General features: G+C 35.6%; 1 protein-coding gene across 1 annotated transcript in view; it reads right to left on the bottom strand.

Annotated features, from left to right (window-relative positions):
* Positions 1–10000, bottom strand: part of LOC145268309 (uncharacterized) — a 460028-nt gene that overhangs the window by 448983 nt on the left and 1045 nt on the right. The gene's annotated exons all lie outside the window — the stretch shown is intronic.

The following is a 10000-nucleotide window of genomic DNA, read 5'->3' as shown; positions in this document are numbered from 1 at the left end:
AACCTATAAATGTATAATTTGTTAACTTGAATTTGTTCCACAAATTCAAATTCCTTATATATCAAGGTTAAAGTCTGTAAACCAATAATTGACAGAGGAGTTTCATAGAGACCGTTTCTCACACAAACAGACAAGGCCACTTCTATATAGATTTATAATTTATTTCTATAATCAAACAATGCTGCAGTTCACACGAGCCATGAAAGTTACACACTAGAAGTCCTAGACTCAAGTTTCGCCCTGCTTTAGGCCTATCAGTAGAAAATATTCAAACTCAGAATTCAAAACCTTGTGAGACATTGGCCTGGATGACCACACCCCTTGTTGAGAAGTAGGTATATTCTACAATCGGACTTTGTCATGATTTGCTTGATATACCAAGCACTTTATCCATTACGCCATGGATACTTGCGGGCAATTCTAGCATGAATTTTGGGAGCCATAAACCTGTTCTTGTTTTTAGATGTACGATCTCATTAGTGCATACTAGTGTTGGGACGATTAATCTCAATTGGTAATAAAAACATTGTAAGTTTTGTGGGTATTGGTATCGGAAGTGAAATTAAAAAAAAAAATGTCTATTTTCTGATACCAAAAACGATTCTTTTATGTGTTTGTTTGTTTGTTTATTTTAAAACAAAATCTTCCATTGCTGATACTAATAATAAAATAATAAACATTTATTGATTTTAAACTACCAGCAAAAACAAAATCTATATACCCCACCATACATGCATTAATTCCGTTTGCAAAAATATATGCATATATTACCTAGGTTTACATATACACACACACACATATATATATATATATATATATATATATATATATATACACATATATTATCTTTATCTTTAAAATATAATAATTATCCACTGACACATGTTTCGTCATCTACGACTCATCAGAGTGGCTGAATCTAGCGAGACTCGAAATCGGGACACCACGGTAAGGAGCCTGACCTCTTTACCCGCTGGTCCATCTCGCCGACTGTTAGGATATATCATGATTTATTTAGATGTTATTTGTTTTGTTTTTGCGATACATTTTGAATGAATTCAATTATTTACGAAAGTGCATTTTTACCTAAATGCGAGTTTGTTTAAAGGGAAAATTATTCCCAACTTGCATTTAGGTAAAAATGCACTTCCATAAATAATTGAATTCATTCAAAATGTATCGCAAAAACAAAAACAAATAACATCTATATATATATATATATATATATATATATATATATATATATATATATGCCTCATATTTAGAGACTTTAAAAGAATCGGAATCAGTATCGGAATCAAGGAAATGTTGAAATCGTTTCATCATTACTTTTTACTATATATATATATATATATATATATAGCTTATATACATAGTAATTTAGTAATATAGAATACAGGGTGGAACTTTAAAATTTCTGTCCTAGAACAGACGATGTGATTCCACTCTTTCCATTTGATAAAAAACATTTTTTTTTTTTTTTTGCAGACCATCTACTAGTTGGCCAGCTGTGTACAAATCCCAAGAACGATAGGAGTCCTCTATCATGTCTGAAAGTGACGCAATGTTCAATGAGCGAGATGGGAGATGGGCTGCTGTACAACTTATGCTCTGTACCGATCCAAGTTATGACAACAGGACCATTGCCAGCACCCTCAAAATGCATCGCTTGGTTGCTACAAATAACAGGGATGTGTCCAGGGAGATGCAAACAAGGTTTCAGGCCACGGTTACCGTGCTTGGTTTGGTTTCAAGTGAGGGCCATATCGTGCAACCTCACATCTTCGAAGTCGGCTTGAAAGTCAACACCAAAGTGTACCTGGATGTGCTGAAGAGTGTGATGAGCCTCTGGTACAATCAGGTGGCTGCTGGCAGACCCTGGGTGTTACAGTAGGACTCGGTGTCAGCCCACAAGTCAAAAGAGATCCGGACTTGGCTTCAGAAGGAATGCTACGACTTTGTACCCTTCTCTCATTAGCGACACTCTTCCACCGACCTGAACCCGCTGGACTACTTTGTTTGGTGATATGAACATCACCAACAAGACCTGCCACAACATCAAAGCCAGCCTGATCACCGTCATCCGCTGAGTATTTGCTGAGCTCCTACCGGTGCTTGTGGAAAAGGTATGCTTCCAGTTCCAGACATGTATCAAGGTGATGATTAAAGCTGAAGGTGGCTACATTGAATAGATGTCATAATCAATCAAGTTACCTGAATTGATGTTTTCTTTAGGGCCACACTTATCATTTCGCCCTGTATAGATAAATTATAGGTAAAATTCGGTTGTAAGTGACACTCTTATGGAGGTTGAAGGTTTAATATTTAGCACGAAAAAAAAAAAACGATATACAATTGTGAATTACTTAAGATTTCTACCTGTCTGACGGAATGAGAGCAAGCTACCCCCCATGGATTAAATGAAGAGTCTCATTTCAAATTCTGAGCTAACCTTCGAGTTCAACAGAAAGATTCCCACATTTTACAAGATACAGCTGAAGAAGGTTGGAGTTTATATTGACTGAAACCATGAGAAATATTCAAGATGAGAACTGTTTGTGTGGCCTTCGGGACAAGATCACAGTGTAATATCTGTTCTGATACTACACTTCACCTTTTCTATCCTCGGTCAGTGAAAGAGAAATCCTTTATTACTGAGACAATTTTTTTATTTTTTTTTTATTATTCCTATCCAGAGTGCCCCTTTTTGGGGAGATGGATTTTCCCCTACATTGAAAACCTACCTTGTGTCTAATTCTGGCCTCGTAGGGAGGCAAGTAAATATGAATACTCAAGATGAGAACAGTAGTCTGAAGAATCCAAATAATACGAATTATCGATCATTATCTCAAAAGATACACCTGAAGAAGGTCGAAGGTTACATTGACCAAAATGTTGTGAAAATAACACTCAAGATGAGAACAGTAGTCTGAAGAATCCAAATAATAAGAATTATCGATCATTATCTCAAAAGATACACCTGAAGAAAGTCGAAGGTTACATTGACCAAAACGTTGTGAAAATAACACTCAAGATGAGAACAGTAGTGTGAACAATCCAAATAATACGAATTATCAATCATTATCTCAAAAGATACACCTGAAGAAGGTCGGAGGTTACATCGACCAAAACGTTGTGAAAATAACACTCAAGATGAGAACAGTAGTGTGAACAATCCAAATAATACGAATTATCAATCATTATCTCAAAAGATACACCTGAAGAAGGTCGGAGGTTACATCGACCAAAACGTTGTGAAAATAACACTCAAGATGAGAACAGTAGTCTGAAGAATCCAAATAATAAGAATTATCAATCATTATCTCAAAAGATACACCTGAAGAAGGTCAGAGGTTACATCGACCAAAACGTTGTGAAAATAACACTCAAGATGAGAACAGTAGTCTGAAGAATCCAAATAATACGAATTATGAATCATTATCTCAAAAGATACACCTGAAGAAAGTCGAAGGTTACATTGACCAAAATGTTGTGAAAATAACACTCAAGATGAGAACAGTAGTGTGAACAATCCAAATAATACGAATTATCAATCATTATCTCAAAAGATACACCTGAAGAAGGTCAGAGGTTACATCGACCAAAACGTTGTGAAAATAACACTCAAGATGAGAACAGTAGTCTGAAGAATCCAAATAATAAGAATTATCGATCATTATCTCAAAAGATACACCTGAAGAAGGTCAGAGGTTACATCGACCAAAACGTTGTGAAAATAACACTCAAGATGAGAACAGTAGTGTGAAGAATCCAAATAATAAGAATTATCGATCATTATCTCAAAAGATACACCTGAAGAAGGTCAGAGGTTACATCGACCAAAACGTTGTGAAAATAACACTCAAGATGAGAACAGTAGTCTGAAGAATCCAAATAATAAGAATTATCGATCATTATCTCAAAAGATACACCTGAAGAAGGTCAGAGGTTACATCGACCGAAACGTTGTGAAAATAACACTCAAGATGAGAACAGTAGTCTGAAGAATCCAAATAATAAGAATTATCGATCATTATCTCAAAAGATACACCTGAAGAAGGTCGAAGGTTACATCGACCAAAACGTTGTGAAAATAACACTCAAGATGAGAACAGTAGTCTGAAGAATCCAAATAATAAGAATTATCGATCATTATCTCAAAAGATACACCTGAAGAAGGTCAGAGGTTACATCGACCGAAACGTTGTGAAAATAAAACTCAAGATGAGAACAGTAGTCTGAAGAATCTAAATAATATGAATTATCAATCATTATCTAAAAAGATACACCTGAAGAAGGTCGAAGGTTACATTGACCAAAATGTTGTGAAAATAACACTCAAGATGAGAACAGTAGTCTGAAGAATCCAAATAATATGAATTATCAATCATTATCTCAAAAGATACACCTGAAGAAGGTCAGAGGTTACATCGACCGAAACGTTGTGAAAATAACACTCAAGATGAGAACAGTAGTCTGAAGAATCCAAATAATACGAATTATCAATCATTATCTCAAAAGATACACCTGAAGAAGGTCGAAGGTTACATTGACCAAAATGTTGTGAAAATAACACTCAAGATGAGAACAGTAGTCTGAAGAATCCAAATAATATGAATTATCAATCATTATCTCAAAAGATACACCTGAAGAAGGTCAGAGGTTACATCGACCGAAACGTTGTGAAAATAACACTCAAGATGAGAACAGTAGTCTGAAGAATCCAAATAATACGAATTATCAATCATTATCTCAAAAGATACACCTGAAGAAGGTCGGAGGTTACATTGACCAAAATGTTGTGAAAATAACACTCAAGATGAGAACAGTAGTCTGAAGAATCCAAATAATAAGAATTATCGATCATTATCTCAAAAGATACACCTGAAGAAGGTCGAAGGTTACATTGACCAAAATGTTGTGAAAATAACACTCAAGATGAGAACAGTAGTCTGAAGAATCCAAATAATATGAATTATCAATCATTATCTCAAAAGATACACCTGAAGAAGGTCGGAGGTTACATTGACCAAAATGTTGTGAAAATAACACTCAAGATGAGAACAGTAGTCTGAAGAATCCAAATAATACGAATTATCAATCATTATCTCAAAAGATACACCTGAAGAAGGTCGGAGGTTACATTGACCAAAATGTTGTGAAAATAACACTCAAGATGAGAACAGTAGTCTGAAGAATCCAAATAATACGAATTATCAATCATTATCTCAAAAGATACACCTGAAGAAGGTCGAAGGTTACATTGACCAAAATGTTGTGAAAATAACACTCAAGATGAGAACAGTAGTCTGAAGAATCCAAATAATACGAATTATCAATCATTATCTCAAAAGATACACCTGAAGAAGGTCGGAGGTTACATTGACCAAAATGTTGTGAAAATAACACTCAAGATGAGAACAGTAGTCTGAAGAATCCAAATAATATGAATTATCAATCATTATCTCAAAAGATACACCTGAAGAAGGTCGGAGGTTACATTGACCAAAATGTTGTGAAAATAACACTCAAGATGAGAACAGTAGTCTGAAGAATCCAAATAATAAGAATTATCGATCATTATCTCAAAAGATACACCTGAAGAAGGTCGAAGGTTACATTGACCAAAATGTTGTGAAAATAACACTCAAGATGAGAACAGTAGTCTGAAGAATCCAAATAATATGAATTATCAATCATTATCTCAAAAGATACACCTGAAGAAGGTCAGAGGTTACATCGACCGAAACGTTGTGAAAATAACACTCAAGATGAGAACAGTAGTCTGAAGAATCCAAATAATACGAATTATCAATCATTATCTCAAAAGATACACCTGAAGAAGGTCGGAGGTTACATTGACCAAAATGTTGTGAAAATAACACTCAAGATGAGAACAGTAGTCTGAAGAATCCAAATAATATGAATTATCAATCATTATCTAAAAAGATACACCTGAAGAAGGTCGGAGGTTACATCGACCAAAACGTTGTAAAAATAACACTCAAGATGAGAACAGTAGTCTGAAGAATCCAAATAATAAGAATTATCGATCATTATCTCAAAAGATACACCTGAAGAAGGTCGAAGGTTACATTGACCAAAATGTTGTGAAAATAACACTCAAGATGAGAACAGTAGTCTGAAGAATCCAAATAATAAGAATTATCGATCATTATCTCAAAAGATACACCTGAAGAAGGTCGAAGGTTACATTGACCAAAATGTTGTGAAAATAACACTCAAGATGAGAACAGTAGTCTGAAGAATCCAAATAATATGAATTATCAATCATTATCTAAAAAGATACACCTGAAGAAGGTCGGAGGTTACATCGACCAAAACGTTGTAAAAATAACACTCAAGATGAGAACAGTAGTCTGAAGAATCCAAATAATATGAATTATCAATCATTATCTCAAAAGATACACCTGAAGAAGGTCGGAGGTTACATTGACCAAAATGTTGTGAAAATAACACTCAAGATTAGAACAGTAGTCTGAAGAATCCAAATAATAAGAATTATCGATCATTATCTCAAAAGATACACCTGAAGAAGGTCGAAGGTTACATTGACCAAAATGTTGTGAAAATAACACTCAAGATGAGAACAGTAGTCTGAAGAATCCAAATAATATGAATTATCAATCATTATCTCAAAAGATACACCTGAAGAAGGTCAGAGGTTACATCGACCGAAACGTTGTGAAAATAACACTCAAGATGAGAACAGTAGTCTGAAGAATCCAAATAATAAGAATTATCAATTTTCATCTCAAAAGCTCAGAAATATAAAAGATTTTTGGCAAATATTCATATCATTCACCATATCCTGTCGGAAAGGGTCTATTTTTGTGTCCCTAGTATTTTGCCTTCTCCTCTGGTTGTGGTGGTGGGTTAGTTAGGCACAAGATTGTTTTAAAGTGGGGAAAATTTACCTCTCCAAAAGGGAAACTCTGGATTGTGTAACCATATAGTACCGTCTCTTTCACGAATGGCAGAGCTCCGGTGATAAGCAATAAGTTCTATTACCTTCCTCTTCGAAAGGAGGAAAAGGTTATGCTTGGGAGAATGGCTTATTCAGACTGAACTGATACTACACTGTGCCCCTATCCCAGAATTAGAAACAAGATCGATTTCTAATATATGTGTGTGTGCGAGGAGGAAGTATTAGCTACCCCCCACCTCCACCCATCCAAAAGGGTCACTCTGGATCAGGAAAAAATAATTACTTGTATAAGTCTTGTGGGTATTCCCTTACGAATGAAAGTGCCTACCCTTCAAAAGATGGTCATTGACCCGGCTCCGCTGCAAGGCTGGAAGAGATATTGTGGTGGACAGCTAAAGATTTGGATCAAAACGGTCAAACAAGACTGAGTTGATCTTGGGTTCTCACCTCTACAGTCTATGTTGCTGGAACCGCTTATGCTCATGGCTGCTGCAGCATCGAATCATCAGGCATGGTTGGCCTCAATTCAAGATGCGACTAACGCAATGGGGTGGGGCCGGCTCAACCGATCAACGGTGATAGCCCGAAACAAGTACAAGTAAGTATCCTTCAAAAGAAGGAGATAAGGCATAGGAATGATTTTCTCAGACCGAACATATACTACACTCTGACCCAGGGTTGCAAGAGGCTGGATAAAAATGTAAAATGTCCTGATATCTAATTTCCACGAGAGCAACGTTAGAGACAAGATCGATTTTTATGAGGAAAATTCACTCACCCTCTTAAGGGAGCATCCTAAACTTAAAATAAAAATAGACATATTTAGTCTCCTCTGCCTTCATCTCCGCACGAGGATGCCTCTTGTGGTTGTCAATATAAACCTATCTGAAAGGAAGAGGTAATGCCTGGGACGATATCCCTCTCATACTGTGTATGTAGACGTAACACAAGTTTAAATGACAATATTGAATTTTCTCACTCACACGCCCTCAGTCTGAATTCGTGGCCGTGGGTAGCCATCAATAGACTGCCTAGTGCCTCTCTTGCATCAAACGTTCATAATTAAAACAAAAATAGTCACATAATCTTTTTCAGGGAAAATTTTATAATGAGAATTTATTAAGATTGGAATAATCTTTAAAAATGAAAATTAAATATCAAGTAGGAATGGAATTTTTAATTTATTACTTAAAAAAAAAAAATAAATAAATAAATAATTCGAATAAAAGAAAAAAACTGATTTCTTTTTTTTTTTTTTTTCAAATTAAATATTTTTTATTGTGCAATCATTTATATTGGTTTGAAACCGTCTAAATTAAACTTAAAACATTGTTTATGACCCTTTGGTGCGAGAGAAACAGGCCACTGATGGTGGTCTGGTCCACGGCTATGAATTTGGAATAGAGGCGTGTGAGCTAGAAAATTCAATAATTTTTATCCTGGACCCCAAAATCAACAATAATGATCTGGTCCCTCTTGATTTTGCGGTGGAAGTTTAGTTCTCTGCAGTTCTAGAAGGTTCATCCTCCCATGCTTTACCTTCTCTCCTTGAGGAGTTGGTTTATTGCTAATCGCCTGAGGCGCCCTCACCGGGGAATGCTGATGGGACTGCCTAGTCACTATTTTCAAGTCTGCCCCTCCTTCTCCTCTTCAGAGGGGTGCTGATTTCTCAATCCCACTTTCCGACTAAGTTGTTGCAGTGGGGGGGGAGAACTAAACGTTATTAGTACACTTCCGGTCGGGTAGTATCTGTTCTGTAATTCGTCCTTGGTCAATGTAGGGGAGACTCTTCATACTGAGACAATTACTATTTATTTCGAAACTGCTAGAGTGCCCCCCTTTTGGGGGGAGGGGATGCCCCCCCCCACACACACACACATTAAAAACTACCTTGTGTCTAATTTGCTTTCCTGGGAAAGCAAATAAATAAAATACATTAAACAGAACAGACAGCACCGAGGTAACGAAGGCTACTTAAGTTTTTATGAAGAAGTTAAAGCCGTTTTTTTTTTGGGGGGGGGGGGGTATTTTCTCCTGAAAAACGGGCACTCTGGATTAGGGCATTAAATTTAAATTATATCAGTCCAGAAGAATTTCTCCTTCACTGACCAAGATGAACTGAACTGCATCAGAACATTAACAGACGCTTCCGAAAAAGAGCAGCAGAAGAATGTTGCAATTCGTGTCGTGCCTGTTGTGCAAAAAAAAAAAAAAAAAAATGTGACAACGAAGAATGATCAGGTTGGTCCGGTGTCTGCGAGAGAGTCTGGTTATTTAAACGCATCGTCATTACCAGTGCTACCAGCATCATCATCATCATCATCATCATCATTATCAATGCCGCGAGTAAACGCGAACCGGCTGATTAACAGCAAAAATAAAGAAATAGATAAAATTGCAACCGTTTATTTGCGTCTAATTTATTCAGTTCAATTATCTATTTGTTTATCTATTTATTTGTTTGTTTGTTTGTTTGTTTGTATCCAATCCCGGAAATATCGGATGATGGATGCTGGGACACAACAGATGCGATAGATATTGTAAAAGAGATTATTATTCTAAAAGTAGAGATTGAGAGAGAGAGGGAGAGAGAGAGGGTAGGAGAGAGAGACGAAGAGAGAGAGAGAGAGAGGAGGGCAATAGAGAAACGCAAGTCATATGACACTCGGCATCACTTCTTTCTTTGTTCTTTAAAATAATAAAAACATGTTCATTTTCTAAAATTACATCTTTACTACAAAGAAAGCCGGCTTTTCCACCCACACACTTTGCTTCCATGCATGCTCAATTTTTATTTTTTTTTGTTAAATTTAATTTAATCAATTATTCCCGATAATAAATAAAAAATATTTGCACGTTATCTTTCCTCATCTTCATTGACAGACTCTAGTATTTTTTCAGTCATCAATTTATTAGTCGTTAAATAATGTATTCTTTCAAATTAAAAAAAAAAGAAAAAGAAATATATATATATTAATCTACTTTTCTTTTAATCAAATAAAAAAGTTATAGAAATTTAACCTTCCACGAAATCAGTAGAAAATAAATTAA

This window comes from Euprymna scolopes, chromosome 43, assembly GCF_053919585.1.
Source record: "Euprymna scolopes isolate OS-2025 chromosome 43, ASM5391958v1, whole genome shotgun sequence".
NCBI classification, from domain to species: domain Eukaryota; kingdom Metazoa; phylum Mollusca; class Cephalopoda; order Sepiida; family Sepiolidae; genus Euprymna; species Euprymna scolopes.
The sequence above is the reverse complement of the archived record's forward strand: the minus strand, read 5'-3'. Positions and strand labels throughout refer to the sequence as shown.